Here is a 20,441-nt window from a genome sequence, read left to right as displayed (position 1 = left end):
AAAGGCGAATAATGTATATCCGGCCACAAATTCTTCTCTGTTAATTATAATTCCAGAATCACCACAATTCTTCTGTGCCAATAATAAAAATGACATATATTCACGCACTGCGTTAGAATGTTCAAAATCAGGTTGAAAAGGCTTTGCAGGTATTTGTTCACTATCCAGATAGAGTGCCGCAAAATTCACATTATGGTGTTTGAAACACAAGGGATTTCTGTCATAAGCGCCTGAAAAAGCTTCATTGTCGACAAATGCTAAAATGACCAGCTTTGGAATCTGTCCCAAGAATATATTTTCCTGATTGCAAACACGACTGCCTGTGGGTACGCTGAACACTTTCATACTAGCGCGCTCTATGGCATATTTAGCGTTGCCTGTTAGAAGGCCTTGCGCGTGACCTATTCGCACTGCCGGGGATATCTGGACTCTTTTAACAAACAGAGATGCATTTAGAATTTGAAGTTTATACGGTTCAGCGTCTGCGGACATTAAACAAAACGTGTCTTTATTTCTGGTAAGCTTTATTTTCAAATCCAGACCGTTCAGTATTAGTTTGTCCTGAAAAAATAGATCACTATGTAGATGTCCAAGTAATTCAACAGTTTTACTGCGTGCTGTCATATGTGCCCGCTTTGTAAATCCTGTGTTGTCACCATCCAAAACTCTGTCTTGATGTTTTCCCGCAGTATCCTTGTAAAATAATCCGGCTGTAAACTGAGTTGATAAAGCATCAGCGCTGTAATTGAGCAGTGTTTCAATGTAGGCTCGGTAAGCGTAGAGATTATTAGATTGTGATATCAGCCTATCCCCGAGTGTAACATCTAGCTGATTAAACAGTGTCGCTATCGGGTAGTTGATTAGACTCACTCGTGCTCCATCTGCAATCGGCGTATTGTCATTTTTAACAATTTTACACGTAATGTACAACAGCGTGTTATTCAAATCGAAATAATGTTCACCGCTTCATGCTATGTAGAATTCGAGTGGTGAAGTTTCCGAAATGGCGGCCAACGGTTGTACTTCCACATACAGGCTTTTTTCTATGCTGGTCTGAGTAGGCTTTATTTCAAAAAGATCCAGTTCTGATTTGGCGCATTCTACGGATGCAGTATAAATGACATGTCAGCTGTTCAAAATATGTTGTTAGCGTTCCTTCGTGATACTCTTCTCTTCTTTCTAGCAGGAGTGCAAGCCTTTTTGTTGCGGGTGTACGTTGTACTTGCAGGAAATACTCCTGATCGTTTCCGTTTCCTTTTAGGATTATTTGTACCTATGTATACTAAACCAGAGCCGTCCTGGGGTTCACCCACTATTTTATTCATCGCAGCCGTTGAAACTCTACCCACAACATCCTTTGCAATGTTCCTAGCCGCTGTTTTCACGTGTGGTTTCACCAATTCTAAACCGCGCCTGAACAATGGTACGGCTCTCCGGAATAAGCTTCTAAATATGCCCCCTAAACCACGACCGTACATATACGTACTACCATGAAATCCCGGCAGTCCCTGACCAGCCTGTGTCTTATAATAATTACTGTAAATGTGTGGTTCGCCATAGATTTTAACAGCAACCATGTTTGTTTTGCTAGTAGTAGACGCTGCGACGGGGGCGAAAGTGAAGCTTAACGATAGACTTTCCGTACTTGAATGAGACGTTTCTATTTTGGTCGTTCTTTATCTCTATTGTGATAGTATCGAAATGATGCTTACTTACTGGTAAGTAATCCGGTTTGATGTACTTCTGAGTTATAATCTCATTGTTATTACCTGTAATTTCAACGGACCGTAACAGCGGTACAAAGCTATCACCCACCCGCTGATGCTCTATTATATCTGTGTATACAAACAGGGTATAAAAACTGCTTTTTATATCTGCACAAATAGTTCCTGAAATAGTTCTATCAAAATGATTAGAGTCAATTCCAAGTATATGAGTCAATTTGTCGCTGGCTATAAATGTATCACGGCCGACAACATGTACATAGCGCTCCAAAACGTCATATTCCAGTTTAATATCCACCGGCAGATCATTATTCGCGGCAATAATCTTGTTAATATTCCGAACCAGCTTCTGAACATCATCATAATACCCTGATTTTACGTTCAGCTGTTTTAGGGGTCCGCCGGCTAAACCAACATATATGTAGCCTTCAGCGGTTTCAAAAGTGTTCCATGTATGGGGATATTGTATTTCTGTTAAACCAACTTCCCATTCACCTTTTAAGATAATCGGCTTGGATAGTTTTGTCGTATAATTGGATATTTCGTTTTGAGGGTATATTTCGTGCGATGCGTTACTAGGCAGTGTTACGTAAAATGCTGTGTCCTCCATAGTCGTGTTGTTGTTTAGAGGGTGGTTAACTGCTTTTTGTCAATCCAACTATTGCATGACGCTGGGTAACCTAACCATTTAACGTAGTACAATATTTTACCTTTGTCGCTCTTCTGTCTTAAAACTTTTTCAATTCTGTAAATACGATTGTGATTTGGAGGTATTTTCTGTATTTCTTCAGCGTAGAATGATCCCTCAATTAAATCGCCGTTACAATCTTTTAACATATAGAGTGGTTTTATACCTTTGGTATTTAATGAGTCCACTACAAATATTTCATCAGTGAAGGTCTGCTCATACCCTTTACTGAAAATGTCTTTATACTTTGATATCCTGACTTGGTCTCCAATTTTCAGCGCTGGTTTAATCCTTTTATGATTGAAATACTCCCCGTAAATGTTTTTCCACACCGTGCGTGTGTTTTTCTGCGTCACCGCTGCAGGAGCGCACCGTATTGTTCTGTGTACTGTGTGGTTGTAGCTATATATCAGATCATCCAGAACATCTACATAGCGGTATGTATTGCGTGCTGTAAAATAGCGCCACATTTTAGTTTTCAATGTTCTGTTAAAACGCTCGACAATAGCGGCCTTCACCATATTATTGGTTGTAAAGTGTATAACCTCACATTTTTTTAGGACTGTTTTTACACTCTTGTTCAGGAATTCTTTGCCTTTGTCTGTTTGCAACTTTTGAGGTACACGTCCCGACCTGAAAATATTCTGAAAAGCAGCAGCAACGTTTTTTCCTGATTTATTCTTCAAAGCCACAGCCCATGCATATTTTGACAGCACATCTATGACGGTCAGTATATATTTTATACCATCATTTTGCTTAGCAAAGTCAATCATTGAGACAAGATCAGCTTGCCATTGTTCGTCAATATTAGAGACGCAAATCTTATTGCGTTCAAATCGTCGTCTTGCTGGCCTGTGTAACGTGTAAGTGTCCTGATCTGCCAACCATTCTTTAACAACTGTTCTTTTTATGTTATGTTTTTTAATTGAGTTATAGAATTTATCAATACCGCTGTAGCTACCTGATTCTCTTGGTGTGTAATATATTGATTTTAATGCTGATATATTATTGCTGTTGGGCATCATGATTAAAGAATACTATTCAGTTGGTTATCTTGTTACAGCTGTCACCATGAGACCCCACCCCTGGGTTGTAAATGCCGGCTGTCTGTCAATAGTCATACTGTCCCATGTGTTTAAGGAAAACATTTAAGTTGTTGATTCTGTTACGGCTGTCATCCTGGGAACCCCTGTCTTGGTTGTAAATGCCATCTGTCTGTCATTGCTCATCTAAACACTTTTGGTTTTAGATCTGATTGCATTGCCACACGTGTCTAGTAATATTGTTACATAAGTTAATTTGGCATTTATTTATTTCTCCGATTTATATAAATCTGTCCTCTGTGTTTGTTCTATGCATTCAAAAAATATCCCAGACACATCTTTCAAAAACATGCCCAGACACATCCCCTTTACTCAGCAATATTTGGAACGATTGAAATTGCAGAGCCTTCCAAGTGAGACTCGGGACATAACACCCCATTTTCAAAAGAGACAATCGTTACCAAATATTTCTTTTAGCACCCCGGGATTAACTACATCTCACGGCTATTTGCTACCTAAGAAGCGCCCACGTATACTAAAGCATCCTGCTGATTGGTTGAATTTGTGATGTTTATTCCTTGCTTTTCTGACTAATACATTTGATGATTATTGCTTTTCCTACATATATTGTATTATAGCTTTTCCTGCGGATATTGTATTATTGTTTTTCCTGTGAATATTGCATTGACTTTTTTTTTGTCTAATAAACATTGCTATATGAGTTAATTTGGCATTTATTTATTTATCCGATTTATATAAATCTGTCCTCTGTGTTTGTTCTATACTTTAACCCCTTAAGGACCAAACTTCTGGAATAAAAGGGAATCATGACATGTCACACATGTCCTGTGTCCTTAAGGGGTTAAAAAAGATCCCAGACACATCTTTCAAAAACATGCCCAGACACAATCCCTTTACTCAGCAATATCCTTCCTCTAAATGAAATTAAAAATAAATGTAAAAAATCCAATCAAAGAATGTAATACCTCATACAACCATATGGTGGCACACTCTATGAACATTGTATCGTGTCTATAACACCCCGTGATGTGGCTTCATTAAAATGTTCGCTAATATGTAATAAAGATCATGGGCGTGGTCATAACACGCCGTGTGTGTGGACTCATAAAAATGGCCGTTACTACGTCAAAAATAGCACTGGGGACGTAATGTGCCATGGTTGTGGTTTAGTGCCATGGTTTAGTAAAGAAGGGGCGGTACACACATCGTCGCGCAATGGGCGGGTCATATTGCGCAACAGGCGTGGTTTAATAAATAGGGGTGGGGCACCTGACAAAATAAAAATGTATTAGGGGCGGGGCCCATAAGGTGTCATGGGCGTGGTTTAGTCAAAAAGGGGCGGATCACACAACAATGCGCACTGGGCGGGGTTATATTGCGCAGTGGGCGTGGTTTACTAAAAAGGGGCGGGGCACCTGTCAAAAGTTAGTTTGATGACTTGTGTAGCTGTACACTACTACTAACATGCAAAAAGTGTGCAGACAATACAGCCCTCTATATTTTACACTCAATACACAATCTGGACACTAGAACAAATAATCAAGAAGGGAGATATAAAATATATAAAACTTAACATCAGAACTAAGTGGAAGTAAAAGAGGAAGCCATGGCCCTGCATATAAATGTGTTGTGAATGATATCATGACAAGTTGAGTACTTTATCTCCGAGTCCGACGCATTGTTTGGTGGGGAATACTTCACAATGAGAAGGGGTTTATTTGGGAAGTTTTCTGGCTGTTCATTATAGTAAATAAAATTCCTACGGAGAGGTACATACGCAGTATTTTTATTTTGATAAAAAGCATTAAAGGGAAACTGTCACTTGTCTGGAATTAACGACACTCAATAAAACCTTGAAAATCACCCATAGCTTGTGCTAATCTTTATCACGAGACGCTCTGTTTTCTTTAAAATTTTTACTAAAGATTTAGTAAATGACATCGTAATCCAGTTGAGACAAGATAAATCCAGGGTAAACATTGCAAATAAAGAGAATAAATGGAAACCTTGTTTAATTTACATATATACACTGATTAGCCACAATATTAAAACCGCCTGCCTAATATCATCTAAATCCCCCCTTGTGCTCCCAAAACTGCTCTGATACATTGAGGCATGGACTCCACAAGACCTCTGAACATGTCCTACCGTATCTGGCACCAAGACATTAGCAGCAGATCAAGCTGTGCAAGAGCTCACATGCCCCCTATTGAACAGTGTCCTCCTTTTCTCTCTCAGATCCCTTTCTGTACGTATGGTGTTTCTGCCGAATGGCCAACAATCTCAGAACCATGGCTATTGTTAAATATTTGGTGGAATGTGATCTATTAACCCATCACTTTCCTTTATTAATTTACACAAAGGAGTATACCATAGATATCTCTGACATATAATGCCTGGTGTTTTTTTGTGGGGTAAAAATTTCATGCCCCTTATACTCAGAGAAATGTATTCTGCATATCCCTTATATGATGCTGCATGTTTCTACTCTACCTAATTATACATTCAGCTATCTTATTAGGAAATAAGCAAAAAGCTAATGTACCTTTCCTGGATTATAATTTGATATTATTAATGTTTCTCCTCATTGTGTACAATGTTTGCTGTGACTGTGTCTTGTCTGAACCGGGATGTGATGTTTACACATCTCATTAATAAAAGATTAAAACAACTTATAGGATTTTTAATGTTTTATTCGATGGAATACATTTCAGAGAAGTGACAGTTCCCAAATAAAGTGCAAAATGCAATTGTACGGTGTTTTAACTTTTAACAATAAATATGTTTTTTTTCTTCAAACCAAAGTTAAACATGTAAAATAAACGAACTGCCCAATGCTAAGAATATTGTTTTGGGACTAACAGGACTTGTGCATGGCAAAAAAATTGATTAATTTAAATTAATTTCCCTCTTTTTTTTTTTTTCATTCGGCCAACCAAATTATCTGCTGTTTCAGTTTCTCCTAATCACTTTCCCAGAGGAAATCCTCTGGATGAACTGAAAATGTTAAAAAAAAAAACACTAGAAAAGAGCCGACGGGGGTCAGAATGACCTACATATTAGTAGAAAGGATGCTAAAATCTCCCTTATGTTTCACACGTCTTTGAGCAGCAGGAGAGGGAATGTCTAGGGAAACGTCTGCAGTGAGTGACTACTCACTGTAATTAAAAACTACTGCCTGGGCATCTAATGTTTATGTATTAGATGTATTGGATTTCCCTCACAATTATTAGGATAAGTCTGGTAGGTAAAATATTTTTAATTGTTTGGCAAGGGGCTTACAAACTCAAGGGACCCAGGACATGACCACAATAATATGTCTACCTCAGCCCTATTGTCATTATTATCCCCGAATCAAAAACCTGCATGTCCACCATACTCCATTATTTGATGAGGGCTTGGGGATACTAGGATGTTCCCCAACTTCATTATTTAATGAATTACCTCCACCAGTTGCTCATAGGTGGAGGCTGAATGAAACATTGGCATATCACCTCATTTTTTTTATTTATTTATTTTTTTAATATATTTTTATTTTTCCAAAATTTTTTTTACAATTATCAAAAATACGTACAATACCTCAATGAGCGATACAAATATACAATTAAATGTGTTTCCATTAAAACAAATGTCTATAAAGTGCATTAATACAGACATTGCTTCATATAGCTTTAAATACGTACACATAAAAATCCATATATTGCAGAGCTAAAATAAACTGCAGTAGGATTACAGTATCTATAAATTACATGAGTAGCAGAACTGAGGTATCACCAAACAACATTCACACTGAAACACACATACAGTCCTGAGGAACTAGCATTATTTTAGCCATTTATGCATTTACTTACCAAATGGGTGCATCTTTCGCTAGTTTCTTTCCGAAGTCAAACACACACTGGGGGCATCAGAAACCTTCTATATTATAAACCTTCATTACTAACCATAAACTTATCAACTATATTTTTCCACCTACTAATTTTCCTTAAACCGACAGAGTTTCCTTGAATTGTTCCAATTTCCATTTTGCATTGGTATGTTACTTGTTTTTTTAATTTCAGCTCACTGTAACACTTTATTGCTTTTCCAATGCCTAGCTAGAACGATCTTAGCTGCCATTAAAATGTGTTTTATTAACATGCTTTTTTCACTAGGCATAGAGGGCCATCCCTGATGTAACAAAAAGCTCTGTGGTGTGAAAGGTATATACAGTTGCAAGAAAAAGTATGTGAACTTTGGAATGATATGGATTTCTGCACAAATTGGTCATAAAATGTGATCTGATCATCATCTAAGTCACAACAATAGACAATCACAGGTTTCAGTTTAGACCTGCAGCAGTGTTTCAAGTCTCTGACCTTTCTTGCAGATGCATAACATGGTCTAATAATCCAAGGTGAAATTCCCATTTGGCTCTAAAAGTGAGCACTATATTTGGCTTTTATCTCTCTACACACTGAGGAGCTCTTCAGATCAACAACACCTATATCCTACCAGTGGGGGATCGATGCCACTGAATGCCAGAAATACTTGAGCTAGTCCATGCTCCCATGGACTCCAGTAGACTCCAGTAGACTCCAGTAGATCAGTACACCCAGCATTAACACCCAGCACTCCCAAGCAACCAAGTCCTGCTGAATCTTCAGAGCATAGACTGGGCCCCTTAAAACAGCTTTAACACCCAGCACTCCCAAACAAACAAGTCCTGCTGAATCTTCAGAGCAGAGACTTGGCCCATTAACCCCTTAAGACCGGAGGGCGTACTATTACGTCCTTTTAAAAGCGGCTCTAAACGCCGCCGGACGTAATAGTACGCCCTCCGGTTTTTAGTAACTTACCCGGTCGCTGGCGGTCCCACGCCGGCGATCGCGGTTCGGGGGACTCCCAGGGAGCCCCCCGCGGCACGTCCGCCCTCCAGGAGCCCTCCCGGCCATGTGAGAGTGAGGTCCTTGCGAGGACCTCACAATCACATGGCCGGTATAGCTGCCTGCTGCATTGCCAGCAGGGGGACCAACTGTAATGACAGTTGGTCCCCCTGCTGGCTGAAAATCAAATAAAAATGTTTTAAAACAGTGTAAAAATAAATAAATTATATACTTAGATCATATATATATATATTATATTATATTATTATATATATATTATTATATATATATATGATCTAAGTATATATATACACATATACACACATACACATACACCGTCTAGGTGTATTTTAATATTAATATATATATAATTATATATATATATTAATATCAAATTACACGTAGACTGATACTGATTAAATATATATATAATTATTGTTATATATATATTTATAAATAATATAAAAAAAAAATATGTAAATACGTAAAAAAATTAAATAAAAAAAATAATTAAAAATAAAATATTAAAAAATATATAGATGTGTTTTATTTCGTTCTAACTGTATTCTGATATTAATATATATATTTATATCAAAATACACTTATAATGAAATAATATATATATCTATATACATAAATATATACGTATATATCACTATATATATACCTATATATAAATAAAAATATTTAAAAAAATATATATATATATACGTATATATACACATATGTATATATATACATATATTAATTCTACACATATATTTATGTAATAATTTTACATAATTAGGTATCCTAATTAATTACAATTAGCGGGACCTGCCTGACCACCCATGCCGAAAGTATAGGGAATTTAGTTTGCTAGCACTATATTTAACCCTATAACTTTCCAAGACACCATAAAACCTGTACATGGGGGGTACTGTTTTACTCGGGAGACTTCGCTGAACACAAATATTAGTGTTTCAAAACAGTAAAATGTATTACAACCATGATATCGCCAGTAAAAGTGACATTTTTTGCATTTTTCACGCACAAACAGCACTTACAGGGACGATATTATTGCTGCAATACTTTTTACTGTTTTGAAACACAAATATTTGTGTTCAGCGAAGTCTCCTGAGTACAACAGTACCCCTCATGTACAGGTTTTATGGTGTTTTCAAAAATTACAGCGTCAAATATAAGGCTTGTGTTTAATTTTTTTCACATTAAAATTCGCCAGATTGCTTACGTTGCCTTTATGACCCTATGGTAGCCCAAGAATGAAAATTACCCCTATGATGGCATACCATTTGCAATAGTAGACAACCAAAGGTATTGCAAATGGGGTATGTCCAGTCTTTTTTAGTAGCCACTTAGTCACAAACACTGGCCAAAATTGGCGTTTTTTGCATTTTTCACACACAAACAAATACAAACGCTAACTTTGGCCAGTGTTTGTGACCAAATGGCTACTAAAAAAGACTGGACATCGCTTATTTGCAATACCTTGGGTCGTCTACTATTGCAAATGGTATGCCATTATGGGTGTAAATGTATTTCCTGGGCTACTATACAGTCTCAAAGGCAACGTAACCAATCTGGCGAATTTCAATTTCAAATGTAACACGCTATATTTGACCCTGTAACTTCCCAAAACACCATAAAACCTGTACATAGGGGGTACTGTTTTACACGTGAGACTTTGCTGAATACAAATATGTGTATTTTATTGCAGTAAAAGCAAACAGTATTATGACATTGACAGTTAAAATGTCATGAAGAACGAAAAAAATCAAAAAAAATCTTATTTTCTCCCATTTTTTTCATATTAAATTATGTTTCATAGCTAAATATTTGATATTAAATGAAAGCCCTGTTTCCCCTGAATAAAATGATATATAATAAGGGGGGGTGCATTTAATATGAAAGAGGTGAATTACGGTTGGACAGACATATAGCGCAAATGCCAGGTTTTGTTTACGTTTTGTTTCGTTCACAACTTGTACATTTGGCTGCGGTGTTAAGGGGTTAAAACAGCATTAACACCCAGCACTCCCAAACAAACAAGTCCTGCTGAATCTTCAGAGCAGAGACTTGGCCCATTAAAACGGCATTAACACCCAGCACTCCCAAGCAACCAAGTCCTGCTGAATCTTCAGAGCAGAGGTATCATCTCTGGAAGATCTACTCAAGCATTCCTGTATTACTGTTTCCTTTAAACTCCTATTGTAAAATTGTGTTCTATTCCATCTCCCTCCCTATACTATCACTACTTAATTGATAACTATATCTCCCATCCTGATCTTCTGTTTTTGTTTTTCTTAAAGCTGGTATGATCATGTTATTTTATGTTCATTCTCTAAGACTCTTTGTTAATTGTTTGTTTAGCTAGTGTTACTACTCTCTAGTCTAGTAAATTTATGTTCATGGTTTATGACTTTCACCTATCTGATCCTTCCTATATTTTTTGTCCCAAATGTTCTCTCCTTTTAGTTTTTCATCTCTAATTAATTACCTCAATAGCCCCATGTCTCCCCACCCATAATAGTGTGTTTTATTTCTTTTTTTTTTCTAACCTCAGACCTTATATTTCAGACTGGGCCCCTTAAAACAGCATTAACACCCAGCACTCCCAAGCAACCAAGTCCTGCTGAATCTTCAGAGCAGAGGTATCATCTCTCTAAGATTGCCCACCCCACGGTCATCAACTTACTTATAAATAGTGCACATCAGCTGGTTCCCTTAACACACCAATCAAGTCACTAAACCTCTCCTCACCTGAAATCATTTAACACACTGAATCCTTACAATGGTTTAAACACTCATTGATATTTGTGTGTGTTTGTATATATGATCTACATATCTATATAATACACATTTTCTCTAATGTTCTCCCTTCTATTTTTCACTGTAACACTAACTTCTCTCATCACTAAAATATCCCTATCCTTTCACTCACCTGTCTCTGGCAACACCATCATCATTACTTCCACCTTACTCCCCTCCCCTCTCTATTCATCCCATGCACTCTACACATACCTTTCCAGCTTATCTCCACCAACTCCTCCCAAATCCTCTACATACATACCCTCCTACAAAACTTTCAAATCCTACTCCCACCTTCACTTACTTTCTATCCTTCTGCTCCTAGAAGCTGGTGATGTCTCTCCAAACCCCGGTCCCCTCTCAACAAACTCAGCACATACTAACCCAAGGATCCACACTAATCTCATACCCATCTCATGTTCCTCTAAATCCTCCTTCAATACTGCCCTCTGGAACGCACGCTCTGTTTGCAATATAACTAAATCCACTACTCTCCATGACTTCTTCATCTCTCGTTCAATAGATTTACTAGCCTTAACAGAAACCTGGCTTTCCCCCTCTGACACTGCCACCCCTGCATCTTTGTCCTTCGGTGGTCTCCAACTTACCAACAACCCAAGAAACTCTGAATGTAAAGGTGGTGGTGTTGGGTTTCTCCTCTCCCCTTACTGCTCTTTTAAACCTCTTCCCACCCCCCCTTCCCTCTCTTTCCCATCATTTGAATTACACTCAATTTGACTTTTCAAACCCTTCACTGCTAACATTACTGTTATTTACCGTCCCCCTGGTTCCCCTCTTCTCTTCCTTGACCACTTTGCTGCCTGGCTACCCTATTTCCTCTCTTCTAACATTCCATCCCTAATTCTCGGGGACTTCAATATTCCTATAAACCCACCTTTGACCTCTGCATCCACTAAATTACTTTCATTTACTTCCTCCCTCGGGCTATCGCAGTGGGCAAATTCTCCCACCCATGTAGCTGGCAATACCCTTGACCTAATCTTCACTTATGCATGTACAGTATCTAATCTCTTATCATTTGCTCTTGCGTACCCCCTCACCCAACAACCTCAGCCTAACCCCCCTCAACTAAGGAGGGACCTTAATTCTCTTGATCTCCAACAGTTGTCAGCTGACATTGATTCACAACTGCTGTGCATCCCTTCCCTCTCCTGTCCTTCACTGGCCATCTACATATATAACTCTACTCTTACATCTGCCTTGAACACTGCAGCGCCACTCCAAACAAGCACTTCAAGGAGGACCCGCCCCCAACCATGGCATACTAAATCAATGCACTACCTGCAAAGATGCTTCCGTTGTGCTGAACGCTCCTGGAGGAAGTATCGTACCCAATCAGACTTTCTCCATTATAGATTCATATTGTGTTCATACAGTGCAGCCCTTGCCCTTGCCAAACAGTCCTATTTTTCCTCTCTCATTAGTTCATGTTCCCGCAACCCCAGGCATCTCTTTGCAACCTTTAATTCTCTTCTTCGCCCTGCTGTGGCCACCCCCAAAACTAACTGCTGATAACTTTGCATGTTACTTCACTGACAAGATCGAACAGCTAAGGAAAGAATTCTCCCCTCCTTGCCTTTCTGTTTCTCAATCACACATAGATCATGCCTTTCCTACCCTTCAGACATTCTCCCCAGCTACTGACCAAGAGGTGGCTGCTCTTCTTTGCTCCTCTCGCCCCACCACTTGCCCGCTCGATCCTGTCCCATCTCACCTTATCAGATCTCTCTCCACTTGTCTCGTGCCTTCTCTAACACACATTTTCAACTGCTCACTCTCTTCTGGCATCGTCCCTGCTGACCTTAAACATGCCACTATAGTACCTATACTAAAAAAAACATCCCTCGACCCATCCACCCTCTCTAACTACTGTCCCATATCCCTGCTCCCTTTTTCCTCAAAGCTTCTGGAAAGACTTGTCTTTACCCGTGTGTCTCATTTCCTCAATTCCAACTCTCTCCTTGACCCCCTTCAATCTGGCTTCCGCCCTCTCCACTCTACAGAGACTGCCCTTATCAAAGTTACTAACGACCTAATCGCAGCTAAATCCAAAGGCCACTACTCCATACTAATTCTTCTTGACCTCTCAGCGGCCTTTGACACCGTTGATCATGCTCTCCTTCTTCAAACTCTTCAATCGCTTGGTCTCTGTGACTCTGTCCTCTCGTGGTTTTCCTCTTATCTCTCCCAGTGTCTCTTTTTCTAATGATACCTCCTCCCCTCGCCCTGTCTCGGTTGGAGTCCCCCAAGGCTCCGTCCTTGGTCCCCTTCAATTTTCTCTTTATACTGTCTCTCTTGGCAAACTTATTACCTCTTTTGGATTCCACTACCACCTGTACGCTGATGACACCCAGCTATATCTCTCTTCCCCGGACCTCTCCCCTGCCGTCCTGCAACGTGTCACTGCTTGCCTTTCTTCCATCTCTGACTGGATGTCCTCCCGCTTTCTGAAACTCAATCTCTCAAAAACTGAGCTCCTTGTCTTTCCTCCTCCTAATACTGATCCTCCTCTTTCGCTCTCCCTTCAAGTATGTGGTACCAACATCAGTCCATCCTTGCAAGCGCGCTGTCTTGGCGTCATAATTGACTCTGGTCTCCCCTTTGAGCCTCACATCCAGCATGTTGCCAAATCCTGTATATTCCATCTTAAAAACATAGCCCGCATACGCCCCTTTCTTGCACAGATACTACCAAGGAGCATGTCCATGCTCTAGTAATTTCCCGCATAGATTATTGTAACCCTCTCCTGATTGGTCTTCCCAAAAGCCGTACTGCACCCCTACAGTCCGTAATGAACGCTGCTGCTAGACTGATTTTCCTCTCTAGTCGTTTCTCTCACAAATCACCCCTCTGCCAGTCCTTACATTGGCTTCCTGTATGCTATAGGAGTCAATTCAAGGTGCTAACTCACACCTATAAAGCACAGAACAACTCTAGCCCCTCTTATATCTCCTCACAGATCCATAGGTATGTCCCTTCTCGGTCTCTCCGCTCTGCCCGTGACCACCTCCTGTCCGTTGTCTGCACCCGTATGGCCAACTCGCGCTTGCAGGACTTCTCGCGGGCGGCTCCCTTCCTATGAAATAGCCTGCCTACCGCCATCAGACTCTCCCCTAGTCTTGCATCTTTTAAGAAGTGCCTTAAAACCCATCTCTTTAGGAAAGCTTATGGCCTCCAAGACTAACCAATACCTCACATACCTGTCTCTTGCCCTCTCCTAAAGGGCAGCCCACCTTATTTGATTGCAAATTCCTGTCCTAATGTGTTTTACACCCTACCTCCTATAGAATGTAAGCTTGATTGAGCAGGGTCCTCTTCAACCTATTGTTCCTGTAAGTTTATTTATAATTGTCCTATTTATAGTTAAATCCCCTCTCATAAAATTGTAAAGCGCTACGGAATCTGTTGGCGCTATATAAATGGCAATAATAATAATAATAATACCCTATTGCACTCATTACATATTCAAGTCTCTACAGGTCAACTGGACCCTATAGAAGTTTACTAAGTATTAGGACTATTTTTAATTCATCTTCTTGCCTTTTACATTTTATGTGAGTACAATATATAATAATATATGTGAGTATATTACCACTATACATTGTTACTGCAGCGCGACCTATTTCCAATCTTTTGAATAGACAATCACAGTCTGCTTAAACTAATAACACACAAAGAATGAAATGTTGCCATGTTTTTATTGAACACACCATGTAAACATTCACAGTGCAGGTGGAAAAAGTCTAGACTAATGACATCTAATGACATCTCCAAGAGCTAATTGGAGTGAGACGTCAGCCAACTGGAGTCCAATCAATGAGATGAGATTGGAGGTGTTGGTTACAGCTGCCCTGCCCTATAGAAAAAACACACACCAGTTTTGGGTTTACTGTTCACAAGAAGCATTGCCTGATGTGAATGATGCCTCGCATCAGAAGACCTGCGATTAAGAATTGTTGACTTGCATAAAGCTGGAAAGGGTTCTAAAAGTATCTCCAAAAGCCTTGCTGTTCATCAGTTCACGGTAAGACAAATTGTCTATAAATGGAGAAAGTTCAGCACTGCTGCTACTCTCCCTAGGAGTGGCTGTCCTGTAAAGATGACTGAGTGCAGACTGCTCAATGAGGTGAAGAAGAATCCTAGAGTGTCAGCTAAAGACTTACAAAAGTCACTGGCAAATGCTAACATCCCTGTTAGCGAATCTACAATACGTAAAACACTAAACAAGAATGGCTTTCATGGGAGGATACCACAGAGGAAGCCACTGCTGTCCAAACAAAACATTGCTGCACGTTTACAGTTTGCACAAGAGCACCTGGATGGTTCCACAGCAGTACTGGCAAAATATTCTGTGGACAGATGAAAAAGAGGCACAGCACAACAACATCAAAACCTCATCCCAACTGTGAAGTATGGTGGTGGGGGCATCATGGTTTTGGGCTGCTTTGCTGCGTCAGGGCCTGGATGGATTGCTATCATCGAAGGAAAAATGAATTCCCAAGTTTATCAAGACATTTTGAAGGAGAACTTAAGGCCATCTGTCTACCGGCTGAAGCTTAACAGAAGATGGGTGTTGCAACAGGACAATGATCCAAAGCATAGAAGTAAATAAACAACAGAATGGCTTAAACAGAAGAAAATACACCTTCTGAAGTGGCCCAGTCAGAGTCCTGACCTCAACGATTCACACCAGACATCCCAAGAATATTGCTGAACTTAAACAGTTCTGTAAAGAGGAATGGTCAAGAATTACTCCTGACCGTTGTGCACGTCTGATCTGCAACTACAGGAAACGTTTGGTTGAAGTTATTGCTGCCAAAGGAGGTTCAACCAGTTATTAAATCCAAGGGTTCACATACTTTTTCCACCTGCACTGTGAATGTTTACATGGTGTGTTCAATAAAAACATGGCAACATTTCATTCTTTGTGTGTTATTAGTTTAAGCAGACTGTGATTGTCTATTGTTGTGACTTAAATGATGATCAGATCACATTTTATGACCAATTTGTGCAGAAATCCATATCATTCCAAAGGGTTCACATACTTTTTCTTGCAACTGTATATCTGGCAGGTATTGTAAATATGTTGATAGATATTCTTCCATGTATTGCTTAAACATTTACATTGCCACCATACATGGAGATAATCTCCTTTCCCATAATTACATCTCCAACAAACATGATTCTGATCTTTATAAATTTTAGCCATTTTTTCTGGGACCATATCTGTTTATGAGTTTATAAAAAATCTCTACTATATTCAGACAATGTACCGATTTATTGACCTTAACTATCGCACTTATCATATCTTGCTCAGTAATTTCAATATGTAGATCTTTTTCCCACTTGATCTTAGATTTCTAGACAGAGGGCTTCTGAGAGTCCTTTAAGAACTCGTAACATCTAGTAATATGGCCTTTAATTCTCGAGTTTCCAGAATCTTTTTAAGATTACTTGAGTTTTTATTGAGCTGGAAATCCAAGAATTTCGCCAAATAGAACTTAATTCTTAAATTTGTAAATATCTCCTTGTTATCAATCTCGAACTCTATTTGTAGCTGGTTGAATGGCTTGATTTCCTTTCTATCTATAATCTCTTGAATATTCTTAATTCCCTTCTGTGACCATCCGCTGATATTAATATCCTCAATATTCCCCTTAATCACCTCTATGGGTAAGAATGGAAACAGTCTGTATTCTATTTTAAAGTCTTTCTTGATTTTATTCCAGTATCTCAAAATACTGTCAATAATAATCGAATTTCCTGGACATACTGGTTTGCTCTTATTTTTCTCCTTTCTTGTTGCCCAAAATAGGGCGGACAGACTGTCTCTACTAAAGATTGCTCTATTTGGTACCAGGCTTGGTCTTTTTGATCTGTACTTAAGGTATTAACAGCATGTGCCAACATACAGGCATTGTGATATTCTATTATATTTGGGGCAGCAAGACCCCCATCTTTTTTTTTTCTTAGATAACAAATGTAAACTTATTCTGGGTTTTTTCCCCTTCCAAATGAATTTAGAGAACGCTGACTGTATCATTTTTAACCAGGGAATTGAGACTTGTATTGGTAGCATTCTAAAAAGATAATTCCATTTGGGCAGAATGTATGAGCGAATAGTGTTTATACGCCCTATCCAGGAAATCTCCCTACTAGCCCATTCTTTTAAGGTCTTATTTATATATTTTTTGAGGGGGAGGGTATTTTAATACCAAGGAACATAGTATTATCCTTTGCCCAGACAAAATCCTAAGATATTTTAATATAATGCTGATCTTCACTAGATATATTAGTTGTCATTATTGTAGTCTTATTAGTATTTAATTTATAATTTGAGTATTCACTATACTGACCTAGTATCTTTATCAATTCCGGCAGCGAGGATCTAGGATTCTGCAACATAAGCATGACGTCGTCAGCATATAAATTGATCTTGTGTTCTACTTTTTTTAACCTGAGTCCCTTAATTTTTCCATTTTGCCTTCAATCTTCCGCCAGGGGTTCGATGGTTAAAACATAAAGCAAAGGGGACAGGTGGCAGCCCTGCCTAGTGCCATTCGTGATAAACCAGATTGCATCTATTCCTGGATCTACCATCCTTGCTGAAGGTATAGTATATAACGCCATAATGGCATCATAGACTGCCCCCATTATGCCATATGACTTCAATGCATTCCCCAGAAAATCCCATCTGACCCTGTCAAAAGCTTTCTAAGCATCCAGTGACAGGGTCAGAAGGGGAACATTCTTCCTCGATGCAACATCATGAACATCCAATATCCTTCTGAGACCACCTGAAGCTGCTCTGCCAGGAATTAATCCAGCCTGGTCCTGGTGTATCAAGGCGGGAATACAAATTTTTATGCGGTCTGCTATGATCGAGGCATAGATCTTTACATCTCTGTTGAGGAGAGATATAGGGCGGTAATTCACCAATTTAGCTGGATCTTTGTCCGGCTTCAAGATTGGGATAATTTATTTTGTTTAATAGATCCCCCCCCTCCCACTTGCCACACCTCCCCCTCCACTTGCCACACCTGTGCCAGATACCCCTCTATATTTAATTAATGACTTGCTGTCAAATTGCTAGTTTTTAATTACAGTTTATCCATTGTCCATTTTCTTTGCTTTAAGATTCTGCCATGTGGTGGGTTGAAATTCAGAATTTAGGATGACCCGTCTATCTGCTAAAATTCATCCGAATAGCAATTCTGCCCCAAACCAAATGCACAAGCCTTCTATCAGGTATAGCTTCCATTTCTGGAGGAAATATAAGTGCTGTACTTAATGGACAGCCTAAAGTGAGGAATCATTGCATCCCGTCCTGCATATTAGAATTAGTGTTGTCGCGAACCCGAAATTTTCGGTTCGCGAACGGCGAACGCGAACTTCCGCAAATGTTCGCGAACCGGCGAACCGCGCGAACCGCGCGAACCGCCATTGACGTCAATGGGCAGGCGAATTTTAAAAACAACAGGGACTCTTTCTGGCCACAATAGTGATGGAAAAGTTATTTCAAGGGGACTAACACCTGGACTGTGGCATGCCAGAGGGGGATCCATGGCAAAACTCCCATGGAAAATTGCACAGTTGATGCAGAGTCTGCTTTTAATTCATAAAGGGCAGAAATCACCTAACATTGACACCTGTCCTCAAAGCCCAGCCCTGATACACACTGACACAGAGCAGAATAGAGACTGTTACCCCTACATAGGGTCACTTGGCAGATATGGATTGACACCTGTCCTCAAAACCCCTGATACACACTGACACAGAGCAGAATAGGGACTGTTACCCCTACATAGGGTCACTTGGCAGATATGGATTGACACCTGTCCTCAAAACCCCTGATACACACTGACACAGAGCAGAATAGGGACTGTTCCCCCTACATAGGGTCACTTGGCAGATATGGATTGACACCTGTCCTCAAAACCCCTGATACACACTGACACAGAGCAGAATAGAGACTGTTCACCGTCCACAGAGACCATGATACACACTGACACAGAGCAGAATAGAGACTGTTCCCTGTCCACAGACACCATGATACACACTGACACAGAGTGTCCGCGTGAAATAGGGCCGTGAGTAATGACGTCACGGGTAGCCTGCCCATAGTATCGCATAGGGTGGAAGAGCTGATAGGACACCTGAAACGTATTGGGATGGAGATGCTTAATTGTTCTCCAAAATGCTTGACACCACCCCATAGTGAATCTCTGCAAACTTTAATACCATCAGAGGAGGAAGAATGTGGCAGCCCACTGGGATTATTCGAAAAATGTCAAATTGATGATTTTCCAGACCCTGGGGTTGACATTAGTCCAGATTTACATCTTGTGACCCATGAGGATGTTCCAGGCACTACTTGTGAAATAAAGACAGATAATAAAGTGAATGATCCTTCTCCTTGGGACTTGCACCCTGTCGTTGAAGGTGGAGTAGGCAATGGCAAGAGCATGCTGTGGGTAGTCAGTGCAAACACTCTCTTCCCGGTGAATAATGAGGAGACTAACTATGATGACGTTATTTGCGTTGAAAGTAATGATGCCAGAGATCTTTTGAAACCATATGGAAGGAACGAATTGGTTAAAAGAAAGGCAAGAGACCACCTGCATATAGACAAGAATACGCATAAGAGAAAGAAGAGAACAGGTGAAAAAGAGAAGCTGCAGACTGCCTATCTGCAAATAGTTGAGTTATGTCCTGAAGAAGTCCGTGTTACCACAGTGCAGACTCTGTTTGATACACTACTGAGGAGAGTCAGAGAAACCCCAGATCTTCACGTATTGGATGAGTCGGTGCGTGGAGTTGCAGAGAACGTAGAACAAGAAATATTTAAACTTTTCCTGTGTACTGACAGCAGATATACATAGGGTCACTTGGCAGATATGGATTGACACCTGTCCTTAAAGCCCCTGATACACACTGACACAGAGCAGAATAGGGACTGTTCCCCCTACATAGGGTCACTTGGCAGATATGGATTGACACCTGTCCTCAAAACCCCTGATACACACTGACACAGAGCAGAATAGAGACTGTTCCCTGTCCACAGAGACCATGATACACACTGACACAGAGCAGAATAGGGACTGTTACCCCTACATAGGGTCACTTGGCAGATATGGATTGACAAATCCCTGACAAACAACTCCCACATGCAAGGAAGGCAGCAGGGGCGCAAATGACCGACTCCCGACGCGGGAAGGTAGTGACGACAAATAAAAATACAGGACTCTTTAGAGGCCCTGTAATTGTAATC

This window comes from Pelobates fuscus, chromosome 3 (assembly GCF_036172605.1).
Source record: "Pelobates fuscus isolate aPelFus1 chromosome 3, aPelFus1.pri, whole genome shotgun sequence".
Taxonomy (NCBI): domain Eukaryota; kingdom Metazoa; phylum Chordata; class Amphibia; order Anura; family Pelobatidae; genus Pelobates; species Pelobates fuscus.
The sequence above is the reverse complement of the archived record's forward strand: the minus strand, read 5'-3'. Positions refer to the sequence as shown.